Source organism: Ambystoma mexicanum, chromosome 11, assembly GCF_040938575.1.
Source record: "Ambystoma mexicanum isolate Mex_15411 chromosome 11, UKY_AmexF1_1, whole genome shotgun sequence".
In the NCBI taxonomy this organism is placed as follows: domain Eukaryota; kingdom Metazoa; phylum Chordata; class Amphibia; order Caudata; family Ambystomatidae; genus Ambystoma; species Ambystoma mexicanum.
The window spans coordinates 1,215,765,164-1,215,784,643 of NC_090934.1; positions in this window are offsets into that span (position 1 = coordinate 1,215,765,164).

Genomic DNA, 19,480 nt, shown 5'->3' on the forward strand with positions numbered 1-19,480 from the left:
TTCCTCCGGGGCCCTTGGAGATGCTTGAGATGAAGAAGATTTCTTCCTCTTCCTCCTCCTCCTTTGCAATGTTCAGGTCATGCATGCCTTGCTCGACAGCCGACACACCCCCTCACCCTCCGAGTGTTGCTCCCGCCAACTCTCGCTGGTCCTCTTGAGGCTGCTACCGGCGCGGTAGCCCTGTACACCCTCGCATAATGTCCTGGTGTGTCACACCGGCCGCAGACCCTCGACTTTGCCGGGCATTCCCCCACGTGTGGCAGGTCATATCCGCAGTAGGGGCACGACTGAGCAGCCCCAGGCACTGGAGGGCCATCTCCCCTCTTTGGTGTCCATCTCGCCCTCCCTGGGGCAGAGAGTCCAATGGCAACGCCTCTTCGCCCTTGCCAGAGTGCGTGGCTGCGTCCATCTTCGCCCCCCTGGCCTCCGCCAGCTCGTACTTTCTCCCTGTGTCCAGGATTTGCTGCAGGGTCAGACCAGGCTCTCTCAGTACTTGCCTTCTTAGCTTCCCAGAACTGCACCCTTGCAGCAGCTGGTTACGGACCATCTCCTCCTCATTCACCCACCTGCAGGAGGTTGCCAGGCGTCTCAGCTGCGCACAGAACTGGTCCAGCGATTCCTCTTTATGCAGCCTTTCCGCGCCCATGACAAAACTGTCAAAGTCCACGTTGGCCATGGGCAGAAAATGATCTCGTAGGGCTTGCTTCACCGCGTCATACGTGACCACAACCGGGATATTAAGAGAGTCATAAATTCTGTGCACCTCCGTGCCTGCAGAATACACCAAGATGGCAATTTTGGCATTGTCATCCTCTTCGCCAGCGGCCCTGAAAAACATGTCCAGTTTCTTGACCCACAGGAGCCATTTCAGCCCCGGTTTGGAAGGTGGGCCTGTGGTGTCAAATTCGGGCATGGGGGTTAGTGTGCTGTGCATTCTGTGTGGGATGGGCGCAAGGGCACCCTCAGCCTCTCCTTCCTCCCCCATGCTGGTGATCAGGCAGAGTACTAACGATGGCACTCGATGGTGAAGGCTTAATCCAGGCACCAGAGGAGATGATGGTGCTCCAAACACCAGTGAATGTTGCTGGAAGGCATGTAAATGCCCAGCCTGTAGGGTCTTTGCACCCTTGTGACAGCTTCCAATCCCCTGCAAGGGGAAAGATTCACCTTTCTTTTTTTTTTTTTTAATCCACAGCCCTGCAGTGAGCTAGGGCTGTGGGAGGGTCCAAAAATTGCACTTGAAGCACTGGGGATCGCAGCCGGTGCACGAGCGCCCTCCCGGGCCACAACCGCTGCAATCCCTGATGACACAAAATGGCCACCGGCCGTACGCGTGAGTTCGAGATGACACGGAGCATCAATTCTCACTCCGATGCCGTCAGAGCGGGTACAGGACGCTCCTGAGCCTCCTCGTCGCCAGTGTTAGATGGTGGGGGATGCCCAGGGCCCCCTACCGGCACTCACACGCACTCAGGCACACGCACACTAGGAACCACGCAGGACGCGTGTGTTCTGCTCGGGTCCCCGGCTCGAACTGCCGGAGGACCGTCTTTATTCAAAACGGCGCATGCGCGAGCCTCGGTCCCGCTCCCGCATGCGTGTCAACCGCGTAGTCACTACGCAACAGGGTGCAGTTAGCGGTAAGGAGGATCACTTTAGGATGCCAGGCGGCTGAAGGAGGCAGCCAGTAAGGAAGATATGGCAGGCGGCTGGAGGAGGAAGCCAGCAAGGAAGCTGAGTCAGGTGGCTGAAGGAGGCAGCCAGAAAAGAAGCTACGGCAGGCACTGCTGACAAAGGAGAATCGCACAGTGTAAGGACAGCCGGAGACAGTGTGGAAGTCCTCTCACAAAGAAGATCCTCTGTGGCTGTGCGGTGGTGAGTACAGTAGCCACACAAGGAGATGCATTGTGATACAACAGACAGCATCAGTGAGGGAGACTGCCTCCAGGGCACATGGAGGAGTACGGGGAAACACACATCTGCCAGACCCCCTGGACCTCTACATTCACTTGCCTAGGTAACTTTGCGCCTGCAACAACTACGATCCGCCGTACCTATAACCCATCTGCCCCGTACATATCTTATGGGAACGCTATCCCCTCTGACATTTGTTGTGTTTCAGCATCCTGCCCTACCCCAAAGTCACACCACTTCTCAACATATTAGAAGCCTCTATACACGAACTTGGTCCAGGTGCCCTGTTGCACCCTCTCTCAGTACATGTGTGCCCCTTTGGGATCTCTCACTTAGGCGATGTTATGTACTACAGTCAATGGTGTGATCAGTGTATGTGAGGTGAATTGTGCCTTATGGTCGCCCCCAGACCACATTTGATTTTGTGTAGTGCCTTATGGTCGTCCCCAGACCACGTTTGCATTGTGTTGTGCCCTATGGTCGCCCCCAGACCACTTTTGCATTGTGTAGTGCCTTATGGTCGCCCCCAGACCACATTTGATTTTGTGTAGTGCCTTATGGTCGTCCCCAGACCACGTTTGCATTGTGTTGTGCCCTATGGTCACCCCCAGACCACTTTTGCATTGTGTTGTGCCCTATGGTCGCCCCAGACTACTCCGGCATTGTGTAGTGCCTTATGGTCGCCCCCAGACCACATTTAATTTTGTGTAGTGCCCTATGGTCGCCGCCGGACCTCGTTTGATTCTGTGTTGTGCCTCAGGGTTGTTTCCTGTCCACAATCAAATTGTACCGCGCCTACCCTATGTCACCAATGCCCCCTAGTCGCCAATCCTCTGCACGTCACCCCAGCCCTAGCATGTTACTTTGCTTTACCGTGATCATGTTCCCCTTTTGTGTCTTGCAAAGCAACATACCTTGCACTGGCAATAGTTACATAGCATTCAATAATGGTCTAGTCAGACCGGCCTGCCCAAGACACCACCCCATCACCTGCCCCACACCATTTCTGCCTACCACACCGGCCTTCCTCCCGGTATCTCAATACGCCAACCCTACCCGCAGCTATGCTCACCCTTCTCATGTCCCAGCTACTATGCACTCAGCCGTCTCCAAGCGGAACACCACCAACAGGAGAGCACCTTGCCCCACCCTCGACTATATCACCCCCATAACCGCTAACCCAACCTTCTCTCGAACCACTACCCTCACCCTTACCGAACGGAACATTAGACTTGGTACCAGAATCCACCACAGATCTAGCAAATGCCCAGCTAAACCACCCAATAAGTCCAACAATCATTCTGTAATACCCATGAATTCTACCTCTCCTACTCCTAAAGGAGCTCTTCTAAATGTTAGATCATTAGTCGCCCACTCCATAGAAGTCGCAGACGTTATTCTAACTAACAACCTGGACTTCCTTGCTGTAACCGAAACCTGGTTGCATGATGCTGCAGGACCATCTCTCACCCTAGCCATACCGGACAACTACACCATCCTCAGAGCAGATAGACCTAACGCGCGAGGAGGTGGGGTAGCCATTATCTTTAAGTCCTCGCTTGATATTAGACTAGCCCCCTCTCCTCCACTTAAATCTTGTGAGCATCTCACAGTCAAATTACAAACTTCCCCTAAAAGCACTATTACGTTGCATTTAATCTACAGACCCCCGGGCCCACCTGGCTCATTTGAGGAAGACATCACCTCTCTAGTTGCTGAAAGCTCCAAACCATCAGCACAAATGATTATACTTGGAGACTTCAATCTTGGGTTCAATGACCCTCTCGACACCCCTGCCATTGCCCTGGCCACGGCATTAGGGGAGCATGGCCTAAAACAATTCTGCTCCAAACCCACCCACTCGAAGGGTAGAATCCTTGACTGGATAACAGCCCTCAACTGTAACATTACCGTGAAAGATCCCACACAGCTCATTTGGACAGATCACTACCTTCTCCCATTTGACATTAACACCAGCAATCTAGTGTACAAAAAACCCATTATTGCACCCGCCTGCTTAACTAGGAAAAAGAGTAACATCACTGCGGAAGCATTAATACCTCTGGTGATCCCGACTCTAAACGCACTGCCAGCTACAACTGACCTGAACCAATTAGTCAAAGTCTATAACGACTCCATGGCCAAAGCCATTGACATCATTGTCCCACTGAAAATGCGAAAAGGCAAACCTAAAGCGCACCTGAATACATGGTACAGCCCGGAGCTCAAAACTCTCCGTCAACAAAAAAGTAAACTCGAAGCACTATGGAAATCAGTGCCTTCAGTAAACAACAAAACTAACCTCACTAATATCTCCACTCTTTACAAAAATGAGATTACACGCGCTAAGAAAGATTCTCTCAACACTAGGATCTCCCAGGCAAGCTCCAGCACTAAGGAGCTCTTTAACATCCTAAAGGAATTAGAAAACCCTACCCCTCCCACTGACTCCTGCACCAAGGATAAACCTTGGTGCACAGGGATCCAGAATGCTCTTGCTAACAAAATCGCAGGGCTCCAAACCAAAATTGACAACAAACGACAACAACTCACTCTTGGTCCCACTTCCAGTTCCACCCCTCTTCCTCCCACCGCCACTAGCTCAGGCTTTACCTTCAAAAAGGTTTCCATACCGGAGGTACAAAAAATTATTGCATCTCTGAAACTCTCGAACTGTAAGGGGGACAGTTGCCCCTCACAGATCATAAAGGATGCAGCCAGGGATCTCTCCCGCTTCATTACTAAATTAATAAACCTGTCTTTCTCCAACAATTTGGTCCCCAGTAACCTGAAACAATCCTGGGTCCTACCTCTACTAAAAAAAAACACTCTCGACCCGGACATACCCACGAACTATAGACCCATTACCACCGTCCCATTCTTACTAAAAATTCTTGACAGAGTGGCCTATCTACAAATCCAGGACTACCTTGAGACTAACCATTTACTAGGAACTCGCCAATCTGGCTTTCGATCACAACATGGGACAGAAACGGCCCTTGTTGACCTCAAATGCCAGATAGACGAACTAAAAGACAAAGGTAAGGCTGCCATTCTCCTTCTACTCGACCTCTCCGCTGCCTTTGACCTGGTTGACCACAAAATCCTGTGCAACCACCTGTCATCAGCAGCACACTTCTCCCACTCTGCGGTCACATGGATTCAATCCTTCCTGGACAACAGGACCATGCGGGTCTTCTCACCCCTCGCAGCGGCGGACCCCACTCCCATTACCTGCGGTGTCCCACAAGGTTCCTGTGTCTCACCTACTTTGTACAATATATTTACAAAGCCCCTATTCGACAAGCTGGACAATCTGGGTGTCACCTACACGAACTACGCAGATGACACCCAGATACTCCTCACCCTATCTGGTAATTACAACGCGGACACCAAATGGATCAATGAAGTCTTCTCCATCATTCAGGCATGGATGGCCACACATGGCCTCTGCCTGAATGACGATAAGACCAAACTGCTCCTGGTCGGCTCACCCAAGACTATCCAAAAACTCTGCCCCAGCTACACCTGCTTTACCATTGATGGTAACACCTTACCCATCGCCAAGAGTGTAAAAACCCTCGGCTTCTATTTAGACACGAATACCAACCCTAGACAAACAAATTAATATGACTGCCTCAGCCACCGCCTACACTGGTAAATTAATCAGGGCCTGCAGACCATTGATCTCCCCTAACAACTGCCTCACCTTAGCCAGGGCACTTATTCAATCCAAATTGGACTATTGTAACAGCCTCTATGTAGGCGCCAACAAAACAGTAACCAACAAACTGCAAGTCTTACAGAATAACGCACTCCGTGCCGCCCTAAATATTCCTAGAAGAGAACATATTTCCGCTACAAGAATCGCCTGTAATTGGCTCTCCATCCAACAAAAACTCGACCTAAAAACCTTATGCCTCACATACAAAGCTCTTAACCATCTAGCCCCACCCTATCTCACTAACAAATTTACATTAAGACAAAACACCAGAACCACTAGATCCTCTAACACACTACAACTGACGGTGCCCATATAATCCCTCAAAAGAGGTGGCGGATCCAGCTTCCCAACTCTGGCCTCACAACTTTGGAACACAGTTCCACTGGATATCAAATCCACACCCACCTTCCAACCCTTCAGAAATAAGGTCATCACTTGGTTACTCAACAAATAACCAACCATGTATGTATGCATACCTAATGTACAAATGTTTCCTTTTATGCTTTGCCCATTTTCAACTATGCACTATCTGCCTTCTGTCTACTCTGCTTCATTAATACTGTACTATTGTTCCCTAGTGTTGCCTGTAACTTGATGTTCTAAGCGCACATATACCCCTGGGTCAAGAGCGCTATATAAATAAATAAATAAACAAACAAACAGACATCCAGTAAGAGGAAAGGGGAGCAGGAGGAGGCAGCGGTTAATACAGAGGTGTCGGGAAGGCGGGCACACTCAGAGAACCAACGGATACGCCCGCCATCATCAGGCCCTGTATCACATACACCACATGGTCTCACTACCTGATCCCACTAGAACTCGAGGATAAGAAAGCGGAGCGAAGTAACAAACACTATGTCCTGTGCCACACATAAGTGAGGACAACAACCACAAATGCTCCTCAATATAATAACAATATGGAAATGCCAACCCACTAGACCACGTGGGAGCACACTGCAGCACGTGCACCCCAGCCTCACAAGACAACAATACAGCAAGGCTGCCACATCCTCAATAGTATGACAATGCTGCCAAACCCACTGCAGCACGTGCACCCCCGCCTCAAGCTGCCAAACTCACTTTAGCACGTGCACCCCAGCTTCACAAGACAAGGGAGAGGGGACAGCAGAAAAGAAAAAAAGGCAGCAAAGTCACAGCGGCAGCAGGGGCAAACCCTTCAGACAACACAGTCCACCTGCACAAACAAAGACAGGGTGCTACACACTCGTGGAAGGAGAGGCACACCCTGCCCCATGTGTGAATCAGCGAAACAAGGTAGCCCAGTTCACATACAGTGGGAACCAGACTCACCCACTTAAGAAATGTCTCCAGGTGCGCCAGTAGATGCAGGTGCACAAGATGCTGCAGGGGTCACCCCTACAAACCCGGTGATCTTTCTACGACATCCCAATCCATTCACGGTAGAACCCCAAGAAGATCAGGGCCAGAGATGGCAGGAGTAGATGGAAGAATTCGAGGACTTCATGAGTGCGGTAGGGAACCAAGATGCACCAAACAAAATAGACATTTTTACAAATCTCGTAGGGAAGGAGATGAAAGAGATCATAAAAACCATCTTGCCACAGGAGAAATCCACATATCAACTTCTCACAACCACGATCAATGGAAAGTTAGTTCTCCTTCCCTACAGAGACTACGAAAGATACACTTTCAACCAGTGCACGCAGATGCCCCACGAGACGATTGGTCAATTCATACACTGACTCCAGAGAAAGATAACATACTGTGACTTCGCAAACTTCCGATGACGACGAGGCCATCAGGCTGACAGTAGTAGAAGGATGCATATCCTTGCACTTTAGAAAACACCTGCTAAAGAAACCACTCCCACTACAAGAGATAGCAGACCTCGTGCAGGTGTAGGAAAGAGTCGATGTACAAGCGGCCAACATAGAGAATCCTAAGAAAGCAGACACAGTAGCTGTCATCGCCACCATCCCACAGGGGCAGAACAGATATCTCCACCAGAGAGATAATGTTACAGGTGTGGCATCGAATTTTCCCACAAGGGCCAGTGCCCAGCCATTGGGCAAATGATATGATCTGATAAGATAGTTTATTTTATTTTTTTAAATTCAGTTTTATTAAATTTTAGATAACAAACAAAAAGAAGAAGAAATAATATACATTACATCATATCTGCATAATAGCACATGGTTACACCAAAAGAGCAGAGTCCTGGTCTTTTTCATACTTTAGATTGTCTTCATCTAATTCTCTGTTTCCGAGGCGTAACAGGTAACAAAAAAAAAAAAGAAAAGAATGACTTAACCCCGCCCACCCCCCGATGGTTGGGCGAACATCAGTGAGTCGTCATCATTCCTTATTTAGAACGGGTGTAAAGAATGGTTGTTGATCTCTCTTTGTGGTAATTCCTTAGGTTTAGGGTTTGCGTCATCTAGGCATATTAGTTTGCAAGTTCTCTGGCGCGTCTTAAAGTCTTAAGGTGTCCTCAGTTTGAAGGTCTGTGGGAATCGATAGGTGTTTGTCTCAAAAGTCCAGCTATAGGATCTCACATTGGGATGCCTTGTTATGTAAGGAGGCGGTGATCATTTCCATTGTGTAAATGTTGGTTGCCAAGTTGATCCACTCCTTTTTGTTCGGTAATATTTTGGATTTCCATTTTATTACCAGCAGCGCGCGGGCCGCCAGCAGTAGGTGTGGGAACAGTCCTTTTAGTCTAATCCAATCATCCTCTTCCTTTTCCAGGCCAAACAGAATTAGTAGGGGGTCGATGTCCCTTTGTATGCCGTCAATTTCCTTTATCCATCCCAGGACCTCCTCCCAGAAAACCTTTATGTATGAGCAGGACCACCACATGTGCCAGTAGTCAGCCACTTTGCCACAGTCCCTCCAACATCTTGGGCTCGTGGTCTGGAACATTTTGGACAGTCTGAGCGGGTCGTATTGCCACTTGTGCAGGAGTTTAATGGCATGTAATCTATATTGGCTCGATATGGATGTTTTGGATGCAGCTTTACACATCGTTTCCCATTGTCCGGGATTTATCTCACCTCCAATATCTTTTTCCCACCTATTCCTAAGTTGTTCTGTGGAGCCAACTCCAGCTTCAATCAGCTCTTTGTACATTACAGATATCAGACCCTTCATATCAGACTTACAGGGTAATTCATAGAATTTCGCAGAAAAGTGTCGCAAGCGGCTGGCGCAGAGTGTCCGCGTGCGATTGTCTGCGCCAGGCGCGTGTGCCAAAACCGATTTCCGCACACAGCGTATTCATGGATTTTAGGCTCCCAAACCAGCCGTGGCGCAAAGTATCGCAGCGACCCTGCAGCAGCGCCAGTAACGCCCCCAAGAACGCCCTTGCGCAAGGAAAAGCCATCAAAATCGCTAAATCATCGCAAAGGGCTGCGCTAACCCTGGACCAGTTGATAGGGCTGCCAAACAAGGAACGTAAAGCGGGTAACGTTCATATCAGGGGTACGCGGGAAGTTTTACATGCGATTAGCCAGGGTACGTGTATGACAGGGGTACGCGTGAAGTTAAACACGCGATTAGCCAGGGTGCGTGTATTACAGGGGTACGCGGGAATTTTCACACGCGATTTGGCTGGGTACGTGTTTGACAGGGGTACGTGTGAAGTTTTACACGCGATTAGCTAGGGTATGTGTATTATAGAGCTGCGCGGGAATAATCACACGCGATTTGGCTGGGTACGTGTATTACAGGGGTGCGCGGGAATTATCACACGCGATTTGGCTGGGTACGTGTATTACAGGGGTGCGCGGGAATAATCACGCGCGATTAGGCTGGGTGGGTCCTCACAGGTGTACCCTGTACACCCTCCACGGCCCCTGCAGGCAGCCCACAAAACAGGGGACTACCCTGCACACCTGCTCATGTCTCCCACCCCCCACCCCCCCAGCAGTGTGGGGCACCCTCCACCAGGCCCCCACTCATGTCTCCCACCCACCCCCACCCCCCAGCCACCATGGGCAGCCCCCACCAGGCTCCCACTCATGTCTCCCACCCACCCCCACCCCCCAGCCACCATGGGCAGCATCCACCAGGCCCCCACACATGTCTCCCACCACCCCCACCCCCCCAGCAGTGTTGGGCACCCTCCACCAGGCCCCCACCCATGTCTCCCACCACCCCCATCCCCCAGCAGTGTGGGGCACCCTCAACCAGGCCCCCACTCATGTCTCCCACCCCCCCACCCCCCCAGCAGTGTGGGGCATCCCCCACCAGGCCCCCACTCATGTCTCCCACCACCCCCACCCCCCCAGCAGTGTTGGCACCCTCCACCAGGCCCCCACCCATGTCTCCCACCACCCCCACCCCCCAGCCACCATGGGCAGCCCCCACCAGGCTCCCACCCATGTCTCCCACCACCCCCACCCCCCAGCCATCATGGGCATCCCCCACCAGGCCCCACTCATGTCTCCCACCACCCCCACCCCCCCAGCAGTGTGGGGCACCCTCCACCAGGCCCCCACCCATGTCTCCCACCACCCCCACCCCCCAGCCACCATGGGCAGCCCCCACCAGGCTCCCACCCATGTCTACCACCCCCCACCCCCCAGCCACCATGGGCAGCCCCCACCAGGCCCCCACCCATGTCTCCCATCACCCCCAGCCACCATGGGCAGCCCCCACCAGGCTCGCACCCATGTCTCCCACCCCCCATCCCCCAGCCACCATGGGCAGCCTCCACCAGGCCCCCACTCATTTCTCCCACCACCCCCACCCCCCAGCAGTGTGGGGCACCCTCCACCAGGCCCCCACCCATGTCTCCCACCACCCCCACCCCCCAGCCACCATGGGCAGCCCCCACCAGGCCCCCACTCATGTCTCCCAACACCCCCACCCCCCAACCACCATGGGCAGCCCCCACCAGGCCCCCACTCATGTCTCCCACCCACCCCCACCCCCCAGCCACCATGGGCAGCATCCACCAGGCCCCCACTCATGTCTCCCACCACCCCCACCCCCCCAGCAGTGTGGGGCACCCTCCACCAGGCCCCCACTCATGTCTCCCACCACCCCCACCCCCCCAGCAGTGTGGGGCACCCTCCACCAGGCCCCCACCCATGTCTCCCACCACCCCCACCCCCCAGCCACCATGGGCACCGTCCACCAGGCCCCCACTCATGTCTCCCACCACCCCCACTCCCCCAGCAGTGTGGTCACCCTCCACCAGGCCCCCACCCATGTCTCCCACCACCCCCACCCCCCAGCAGTGCAGGGGCAGCCTCCACCAGGCCCCCACTCATGTCTCCCACCACCCCCACCCCCCAGCCACCATGGGCAGCCTCCACCATGCCCCCACCCATGTCTCCCACCACCCCCACCCCCCAGCCACCATGGGCAGCCCCCACCAGGCTCCCACCCATGTCCCCCACCACCCCCACCCCCCAGCCACCATGGGCAGCCTGCACCAGGCCCCCACTCATGTCTCCCACCACCCCCACCCCCCCCAGCAGTGTGGGGCACCCTCCACCAGGCCCCCACTCATGTCTCCCACCACCCCACCCCCCCAGCAGTGTGGGGAACCCTCCACCAGGCCCCCACCCATGTCTCCCACCACCCCCACTCCCCAGTAGTGTGGGGCACCCTCCACCAGGCCCCCACTCATGTCTCCCACCACCCCCACCCCCCCAGCAGTGTGGGGCATCCCCCACCAGGCCCCCACTCATGTCTCCCACCACCCCCACCCCCCAGCAGTGTGGGGCACCCTCCACCAGGCCCCCACCCATGTCTCCCACCACCCCCACCCCCCAGCAGTGTGGGGCACCCTCCACCAGGCCCCCACTCATGTCTCCCACCCCCCCACCCCCCCAGCAGTGTGGGGCATCCCCCACCAGGCCCCCACCCATGTCTCCCACCACCCCACCCCCCCAGCAGTGTGGGGCACCCTCCACCAGGCTCCCACCCATGTCTCCCTGCCCACAGGCCCTGACAATCCTCAAGCATGGGCCTCATGGCCAGCCACCACAGCCCAAAGACACAACCAAGTATTACATGCACCCATGATACTACTCCAATGGAAACAATGTAAATCAACACATGTGTCTCACACACACACAATGGTTGCTAGTGAACCTGAAAACCCATATCATGACATGCATGAAAACAATGAGATGAAACCACACATTGAAGAATCAAAAAATCCAAATAATGTATTAATAACAACAGTAATGGCAATCAAAATTAAACAAAATACACAAGTAAAAAAAAACAAAATTAAGCTGGCTGTCCCTTTTCAAATTAAAATCAATAAATGATAATCCAAAAAAAATTCTTCCAAAGTTCAAGTCCATAAAAAGGAAATGAAGGGAAAAAAGAAATAGAAAAACATTGCTCCATGGGAAAACATATCCATAGTAAAAGAAATGTCCAAATCCAAAGTCCAACTATGTACAAAGTATTCAGGGTCCATCATCCCAACAGAAGAAATGAAACCTACCAAAAAACCTATCTAAAATGGAACTATATACAAAAGGTGGAGCAGTGTCCGTCGACTCCAAATAAAAATAAACTATAAAGGAAACCTATCACTAAATAACTATATACAATGGCGGCGGGCCAGTCCAGCGGCTCACTTAGTGGTGTTCCGGGCCAGGGCATCATCGAACTCCTCATCTATGTCCCGGAGGCGGTCTTGTTCCATGGCCCGAGGGTCCGCAGGGACGCCGACATGTTCACCTCCAAATCCCTGCGGATTGCCTCGAGGCACCCGGCCCGCCTCAGGGCCCTCCGCATGGAGTACTCCGCCCTGACCATCGTGAGCCGCGCCTCTTCCGCCCGCCGCCGCTCCGCATCTATGGCGTGGCCCAACCGCTGCCACACGGAAGACACTTCCCGTCCAGGGTCCTCCTGCCCTCCGGCCGATGCCTGCCCCTCCGATGTTGAAGGCCCCGAGCTATCGTGGCTCCCACCTACAGCCTCCTGCTGCTGCAGCTGCTGCTGTCCATGTGCCCTGTCCGATGGTGCCTGCACATCCTCCTCCAGCTGGGGTGCAGTCGTTGATGTGGCCACCCCTGCTGGACGTCCGACTCTCGACTGTGGCAGGGATCTGTTGTCCACCAGCCTGGCCGCACGGTCGGAGGCAGCTCCACAGGGCACCCAGGTGACACATGGGTGAGAAGATGGCATGGAGGACGACTGGGGCATAGGGGGTTCCGTGGAGGAGGGGGTCGGAACAAGGTCCAGGAAACGGAGGAATCCAGCCATGGTGAGCTGTCCCAGTGGGTCAACGCAGTCAACGAGCCATGAAAGAAGACGTGCAGACTCATCATGAAAAGACTGCAGGTCAGCTCGCATGGACCGTTGACGCAAAGCCACCCCACCCTGGACAGGCTCAACCTGGTGCAGGATAGCCACATCCGCAGGGAGAGGAAGGCCAGGTGTTGTAAGCCAATTCCCTCCCTGAGAACGGGTCTGGAGGTAGGCATCCTCGCTGGTGCAAGATGATGCAGTGACAGGAACAGGGACAGGATTGCACACAGGCACCTCGGCTGTGGCCTGTGCTGCCTCCTGTCCCAGATCCTGCACTGCACCACTAGCACCAGTGGAATCCCCACCTCCAGACCCCGCCTCTGTCGCTTGCACGGCCTCCTCCTCCTCCAAACCCCCCACCAACCTGGATGACTCCGTGCCATCTTCCTCCGTTGGGCCCTGTGGGGTCCAAGCTGCCCCTTCTGCTGCCGAGGAGTCCAACTCCAACCTCCACCTCTTGGACCTCCCCTCGGCAGCTGCGGCCTGGGACACGGCACCGGACTCCTCACTCCCCGACAAGATCAGAACCTGGGAGGGGATCCGGGCCTTGCCTCTCCGGCTGGTGGTGCGACCCCTGCCGCTGTGCTCCACAGCACCTTCTCCGCCCTCTTCATCAGTTGACGCTGCAGACAGGGAGAAAGAAAACACAGGCATCAGGGCACTGTCCAATGGACTCATACACACATGACAGTCATACATGAGTGGCATTGGTAAACCTCAGACATGGCATCACAATCCCCAACACACATGTCATTTCAACTTGCACACATGAGCCATACCACAGGCATATTGCAACAGCCAGCACCATCCATTCACATACAACAGCATGAGCAGCCAAAGGTCATCCACACATCACATGCAACATAGGGAGTACACTACACATGCACACACACCACCAAACTTGCATGCATGTGTACACCTCCGCCATCTGTCGCAGTGTTCTGATCGACATCCATGTCACAACTGACAATCATTCCTCCACATCCTGTGCCATGCAAGCCCACACACACAAGCACCATCCATGTGTCACACATGAGACCCCTCGCATGTGTCACCCTCACGGCCCTGTACACCCCCCCCCTACTTGCCCACATAAAAATACATGTTCAACCTGCACACTCCTGGCACACCACACGCACAGCTTACAATCAGTATGCATGTACACTTACCACTCGACTCCAGGCGGGTCTGCCTCTCAAGGACCTGGACGTGGAGCGCTGGGGATATGCGTTCCAGGACCCTCATCTGATCTTCCGACAAGTGGCCCCGGTGCCCCTTAGCATCCGCTGCCTTCAGGAGGTGCCGGGCCTTGTTGAGGGTCCTGGACCTGAAGTCCTCCCAGCGCTTCCTGACACGTTCGTAGTCGCGGACTGCCACCTCCTCCGCGTTGATGGCAGTCACGATGTCCATCCAGATCCGAGTCCGTCCTTCCTTGTCGGCGCGCAACCTTCCGAAGAGGGCATCATACTGCCCGCAGGACATGCTCCACCAGGACACCAACTTCGGTGGCAGTGAAGCTGGTGCCCCTCTGCCTCCTTGGCCGGGGGTTGCCACTGGTGCCAGATGTTGCAGTGCCCCACATGGCAACCCCAGAGGCAGGAGTGGGTGGGCAACTGGGTCCTGGGGCTGGGCTGTGGGGCGATGGAAAAGCAGTCGGGAGTCTTCGGTTCCAGCAGGGTTGGTCACAGCAACAGCACCCCTGGCTGATGTGCAGGCAGCAAATGGCAGGGCACGTGGGCAGCAGGCTGTCAGGCAGCAGCAGATGGCAGGTGGGAGCGTGCTCAGGGCTCTGGGGGGCAGTAATTCGGCCTTCTGGGCAGGAGCGTGGTCTTCCGTGTGTGAACGCGTGGCCGGCTTGATACGGAGTGATTTTGCACGTGAAAATCCAGCACGTCTGCGTGTAATTCGAGGAAAGGCCCTTAGCGCGTAAGCGCGTCAGCACACGTCTGTACATTCATTGGCCCAAAGGCCACCAGCGTATGCGGGTCTATGAAGTCACGTGCACGTTGAATATGGCACACGTTTGAAATGTTGCGTGTTAAAAAAATGAAAGACATGTCCGAGTGTCAAAGCGTGTAATTGGTGGAAATGGCCTTAGCGCGTACACGCGGAAGTGACAAAGCGTGTAATTGGTGGAAATGGCCCTACACGCGGAAGTGACAAAGCGTGTAATTGGTGGAAATAGCGCGTACACGCGGAAGTGACAAAGCGTGTAATTGGTGGAAATGGCCCTAGCGCGTACACGCGGAAGTGACAAAGCGTGTAATTGGTGGAAATGGCCCTACACGCGGAAGTGACAAAGCGTGTAATTGGTGGAAATGGCCCTACACGCGGTAGTGACAAAGCGTGTAATTGGTGGAAATAGCGCGTACACGCGGAATTGACAAAGCGTGTAATTTGTGGAAATGGCCCTAGCGCGTACACGCGGAAGTGACGCTGGACGTGTGGGCCTGCATAAAAAGTACGTGTAGAACACCATTTCCTTGTACGTGCTTTTCGTGTAGAGCGAGTGGGTGAAATCTGTACTTCTTGTCGTTTCACACGCGATTTACTTCACGGCGTTTCAAGTTCGTACTCCCTGTTACCTCTGACAGCTTTTTCTCTTTTCCTGGTTTTCCTGGGCCTGTTCCCTCAAACAGCCTTCCCTTCTACGGTTGTCCTGTCTCCTCAGACAGCGTACAATTCTTCTTTTGGCGGGGGTGTTGCCAACCAAACGCGCTTCTTTTTCACGCTCTTTTTCCTGGCAGACGGTGAGTCACGCACGTATCTAACATCTGTGCTTGCCCCGTGTGTAGCCTACCCCTTCAGAGGTCATTCTAGGCTGCGTGTGACACGCATACGTTCATTCTTGTGTTACTGGGTGCCACAGCGTAGTGCAGGTTTTTTTTTCCGCACACGTGGTCTAGGAGGGGTTGCGTGCACGTCATCTCCCTTTTTTGGGCTTCCTGTGCGTTGCGTGACCCGTCATCTTTCCCCAGGGGTCACATTCAGCCTTGCTAGAGCACTAGGGTACAATTACCATCTGGTACCCAACCCCTTTGACCCCCAATTGCCCAGGACAATAGTTTACAGCCACTCCCATACGCACATTAACATCAGTGCCATGGTTGGGAGGCGAGGAATCCGTAAGGATGGCAAAGGTGGACGAGCCACAAGTGGTGGCCGTGGTGGATCCGGTAGGGGACGTGGTCGTTACTTGCAGGGTGACCCTGTCCCCCCATGTGTGGAGGACCAGTCAAGGGCACCCATAATCCCCCTCCCCCCGGTTGAGGCTGATGTGGCTGACACCATCCATGCTCAGCCCTTGTTGGACCAGCCCATTGTGGCACCAGACCTGGCTGACTCCATGGCTGACTTCCAGGTCAGCAGGCCTATGACACGTGCGCTGGTGCACGTTGATGTCATCAGGCCACGTGGATCAGGGGCAGCAAGGTCATCTGCTGCCCCAAGTAGGCAGGGTGGAGAGGCTGCAGGGGCAGCTGCGGCTCCATCCACCCCAGCTCTCAGACACCCAGCCAGGACAGTGTCGGTCCTAGTCCATCCTGCTGACATTCCCCCTGACACCATTACACTTGAGCCAATGCCTGCACCAACTCCCATGCTGAGTGTGCAATCCCACACTCCTGATACAGAGTCCACCAGGGCTCCTGCCCCTAGTGTCCAGAGCGGCGTAGGACACTCAGGATCACCACCACCTTCCAAGCGGAAGAGGAAGAGTGCTCGTCCGGCACAGGCTGATGCCCCAGACACGGCTACACAGTCCGGCCCGTCGAGGAAGCCCAGCTTCACGGATGCCGAACTGAATGCACTTGTCGAGTATGTGTCCGCACATGATAACGAGATGGTCATTGTTGCAGGATTCAAGACCACACCTGCACAATGCCAGGCACACTGGCAGACCGTTGCGGACATCGTAAGTGCCCTTGGAATCGTGAGGCACACAGCCAATGATTGCTATAAGCGCTGGAATGACCTAAAGCGCAGGGCAAAGAATAAGCTGGCCTCAAGTCATGCCGCAACTCTAGTGACTGGAGGTGGGTCTCCAGTAGAAGACATGGAACTCACTCCACATGAGTCAGTCGCTGGGACCTACGTCACGGAGGAACAGATCCAAGGCGTGGGAGATCTGCCTGATTATGAGGCATTGTCCAGTGAGTGCACATGCATGTGTGTGTCATCCATGTGCATGGTGTGTGTGAGGGCTTCTGTTTGTGTGCCAGGTGAGGGTGTGTGCGCCTGAGTCATTTGGGTCACCCATGTGCTTCATGCAATACATTCTGCGCAGCAGCATTTGGCCATAGCAGTGTCCCTTCTGCCAACAGTAGACATCTAGCCCAACAGCACGCCAGTTGCCCTTGAAGTGTCACCTTGCCACAACATTGTCGCTTATTTTTCTCTGTTCATTCAGGCAGATTGTTTGCATTCCACCACTTTTACTAGGCATTTCACAGTCCTCTAGTCACATGTCTGACATGGCTATGGTAAAGTGGAGTGACTTTGTTACCTGGATATCATTTGTTTAGACATGTCCCTGTGCAATCGGACCATTTTGGACTGCAGCTCCAGGTGAAAAATCAGACCTGTTTGAATTAGAAAAGCTATTACATGAGGGAACTGGACTGAATGAATAAGTGCTGCCCTCCTCTCCATCTTCACTCAATAGCAATGGTACATGCCATCTGTGTGATGGCATGTGTATTTCACCTGGCAATCACAGGCCAATGTGTGATGCCACTGCCAGGCAGCATGCAGAAAATGTGTTCATCTTCCATCTTGGTGTCATCAGTGTGTGCCATTTGCCTGCCCTTCAGACGCAGTGAGGGTGGATGCATGGGAGGGTTTTAGTCATGTGGGACATGTGTCAATCAAGTACTGGTTCTGTTGCTTCTCAGCCCTCATTGTGTGCCATGGTGCTAATGCCTGTTTCCATTTGTTTGCTTTTATGTCTTTGCAGGGGAAGAGGCACCTAATACTGCTGGGGTTGTGGAGATGGTGCAGACCCAGGAGGGGTCCGAGAGCCGACCGACCACCAGTGAGGGACGTGGTGTGGTGGTGGGTGAGAACCCACAACTGCTGCAGGTCGTGCTCTCAAGGGGTGTCCCTGGCTGCACCTCCCCCGAGCTGTACTCAGGTGTTGATTCGGATGTTGAGACCTACGTGCCGTCGCAGGTGAGTGTTCCTGGGAGGGATTCTGTTCTGTCCCACCCACCTGCACCAGGGTCAGAACCCTCAATGGGGATGTCAGTGTTGGCAGCTACGCCTTTGGTGGTTACGGATGCAGGGTCACACTCCGCGACATCTGATCCTGTTCCTGGGCCAGCAGATCAGAGGGGGAATGCAGTCCTGCAGCCTCAGGCAGTGCCGGCACAGCAAGGCGCTGTTCGCCTTGCCCCAGACAGGTGTGGTGCCCGCCGACATGGTGGCCGTACACCACCTGGCAATACCGCATGGGAGCAATCCATTTACGGTATGGCAACCCAACAGGCAGCATCATCAGAGATGATGGCTCAGGCCATGGATAGGGTGGCCACTTCCATTGTCCCCCCCGAAAGGCTGATGGAGCGACTACAGCAGGCAACCGACTCCATCTGCCAGTCACACAGGTAGGACATGTTGGCGTCCAACAGGGACAGGCGGGCGGCACTGGCGACTCTGCAGGAAGCCATCTCCATAGAGTCCCAGGGCCACAGCGAAGCCCTGAGGCTGGAACTCCTTCACCTCAGGACGACTCTTGTTGAGCTTGAGGCTTCAACAAGCCGAAGGACAGAACAGCAGCTGGAGCGTCTCACCCGTACGCTCTCAGCTGAGATGCAGGCAACTAGGGCAGAGGTCCGGGCATCCCGTGAGTTGTTGCATGGGGACCTCCGCACACTCATCCTCCAGAACGAGACCTACCACACCCGCATGCTTGCAGCCATGGAGGAACAGACTAGGGCCTTACGTGGGCTGCCTCCCATAGTGCAACCACCTCCGGATGCAGCTGCACAGGGTGATAATAGCGACAGCAGTGATGCTCCCACAATAGGGTAGCCGTGTGGGCCATGAGCCCATGGAGGTGTTTTTTTTTCGCAAGATCCACACAGGTGGGTTTTGGTGTGCACCCTGTCCTCGGACCTCGTGGGTGGCCTCCCCAACCCCCCCCCCCCTGGCCCATTAATGGCCATTTTTGATTTTTTTTTTTTTTTTTTTTTTTTTTTGGGACAATGTGTTGCCTTGTGTGGCTCCCGTGGGCATACGCTGCATTGTGGCTGGGCCCATGCAGGCTTGTCATGTATTTGCTTCAGATGCTTGGGTTTTTGTCACACACACCCCTCCTGCTTCCCGTTTCCATGGACTTGCAAAGGGTGTGCCCAAGTGACATTGACGTATATGGTGACATTGGACTCTCACTACATGTGTGGGTAGTCTAGTCAATACTGTGTATACATTCCTAGTGCATATTGCTGTTGTGTTGTACACTGCATGTTGCATTGATGTGTAACTCATCATCCGTGTCTACCTCCTAATTTGCAGGTCCTTTCCTCATGTCTACACAAGGCCCTCTACTTTGGAGATGGGGTCCATGTTGGCAGCAGTGCA